Source organism: Austrofundulus limnaeus, unplaced genomic scaffold, assembly GCF_001266775.1.
Source record: "Austrofundulus limnaeus strain Quisiro unplaced genomic scaffold, Austrofundulus_limnaeus-1.0 Scaffold424, whole genome shotgun sequence".
NCBI lineage: Eukaryota > Metazoa > Chordata > Actinopteri > Cyprinodontiformes > Rivulidae > Austrofundulus > Austrofundulus limnaeus.
Window position 1 is genome coordinate 325,360 of NW_013952826.1, and position 2,461 is coordinate 327,820.

Below are 2,461 nucleotides of genomic sequence, written 5' to 3' on the forward strand. Positions count from 1 at the left end.
GATTGTTACATGTTTAAAGAGCTAAAAGGGTTATGTTTCACAGATACATATTACACATATTTAACCAAAATTTATTATTTTAATTGTAAAACCTGTACGCTAACATTAAAAAAAGCTACAATGTTCATGTTTAACCTTATTTAGAATCAATTTTATCTGTTGTCAAATATATTATTTACTGATATTAAACATGTAAAATATGGACTTTATTGAACTGTTAAGTAGCTAAACTGAAAAATATAAATTATAATGTAGACTCAATGATAGACAGTGATGTAATGACTGAGCATCAAACAAAAAGTCATGTTGCCAGACTGGCCGGTCTATTAAGACATTTTATTTCTGTTATGAGATAGATGTGTGTGTGTGTATATAAAAAAATAAAATTAAAGACTATATAAATAGACTCTATAAAGTTAATTAAATAGATTAAATAGTTAACAGTTTGAAGAGAAATTGTGCAGAAAAACAAACGTACATGCTGCTCCGTCCTCGTGRAGCTGCAGACTCAAACATGGAGATCAGATCCCAGTGAGTTTTCCTGCAAACGACAGGCTTCAGGTTTTACCTGCAGGAACAGAACAAACACTGAGAACTGAAACCCCCCTGAGGTGAAGGGTCGGTCTCTGCCGGTCTTACCGGGGTGGTCTGGAGTGGACCCTCAGCCTCCGTCAGTCTGGCGACGCCCCTGCAGCGAGAGAACGCACGATGAGAGCCTGGCAGTGATTGGTGGGCAGGTGTATGTGTCACAGGTAAGATAGTGACAGTTTGTTGTGAGTGTGTGATGCTGCAGGACATGCATTAGTGTCAGGATGAGGAGAAGTGTTATTGACACGCCTCCAACAGCGGCCGCTCGAGTCCTGAACAGACAGGAAGTAGATCCTGGGACACCTGGATCTGAACCCACACAGAGCTGCACCCTAAACTCGCGCAGACCAAGACTCGGGTCCTTCTCAGGCCCGGACTCTCACACTCCCGTTGGGAGGGGGGGGGGCAGGCGTAACGGGCCAACAGGGTGGTTCTGGCATCACACAAACAGGAAGATGATAGAAAAGTTGGCCAATCAGGAAATGGATCACAGTGCAGACGGACAGCAGCCTCCTCACAGCGACGAGCCGCCATTTTTACATCTACGAAACTTTCAACACCAGGATTGTTCCACAAAAACACAACAAACACTGTGGAGAAGAGAAAAACCCAAAGTACAGCTGAGTGCTTCTCAGGTCCTCCACGCTCAGACAGCTTGACCAGGTTCATTGTTCTGATCCAAACGGACCACACAGTTCATTCACTTAAACGTACAGAAACATGTTGCTGCTGACAGAACTGAAGAGGCCGACACAGTCACATCAGAACCCGGCCCTCCTGGTACCTGGTACCACCTCGCCCATCCTTTATATCCACAGCAGCCCAGAAGATTCAAAAACACTCCTGTCTTGGTGATCAGAGCCTCCAAAACGTTTAAAGGATTCTCAACCTTCAGGTTTTATTGTTTCTAATTTATTTAAAAAACATCTCCTTATGGTTCCCCTGACTCACTTTAAGACCAGTGGTGACCGGTTCTTCTCCTCTGTGGCCCCCAGGTTCTGGAATTAACTCCCTTTTAATCTGCGCTCCCTTGATAACATTGTCTCTTTAAAGACACTCCTAAAAACGTAATGTTATGCAAGACTACAGCCCCAATGACCAGGTCTAAAACCCACAACACTGATAAATATATAGAATAAATCAAAATAAAAAACTTTTCTAAAGCGTACTCCAGTAGACTGACTCAAACACGGGGAACAGATGCTGAAGTCAGTGCAGAGCAGGTCGAGGAGGAGACGAAACATGAACAGGTTCAGAAACATGATTAAAAAAAATGAATCAAATTAGAATTACGAAAATAAATTTGCTCAATGGAAACACGTCAATTAGAGCTGGAAAGCCTCGATAAGACGCCGACGTCTCCTCTGATGATAAGSGCTAACATCTAGGGATGTCCCGATACCACTTTTTCACTTCGATACCGATATTACAACTTTGAGAATTGACCAATACCGATATTGACCCGTTACCATAACAGTACAAGTCACACACTTTTACCTATTTTGTAATGTAAAATCTTAGAAAAATCTTGATCAAGTCAAACAGTGAAAAAGAGTAGGTATGAGAAAAACTGACCCATTTATTTTTAACCAATGGATCACATACATTTTAAACTGAAGAACATTATACAATTTAATAAAATAAATTATAATACCCTGAAAAAAATAACATAATAAAAACAAAATGTACTTTTAAAGTGTAAAATAATTCAAAATCACTCCAGTTATTTTTTTTTAATCATCTGTCAGCCTGATACTGCTTTATGGTGGAAAAAAACTGAAGGTGGGGACAAAACAAAATCCCACATTATTGTCTGTTCAAAGTTAAGAGTCCACAGCTCCAATTTTACTGACTGTAACTAAAACAATGTGAT

General features: G+C 40.3%; 1 long non-coding RNA gene across 1 annotated transcript in view; it reads right to left on the bottom strand.

Moving 5' to 3' along the window:
- Positions 1-1,922, bottom strand: part of LOC106529131 (uncharacterized) — a 4,086-nt gene extending 2,164 nt beyond the window's left edge. Inside the window, exons 1-2 of the long non-coding RNA XR_001311598.1 lie at positions 640-1,922; positions 479-568 (exon numbers count right to left, since the gene is read on the bottom strand). This is a non-coding gene — a long non-coding RNA (uncharacterized LOC106529131). The remainder of the gene's footprint in view (positions 1-478; positions 569-639) is intronic.
- Between the last annotated feature and the right edge of the window lie 539 nt (positions 1,923-2,461).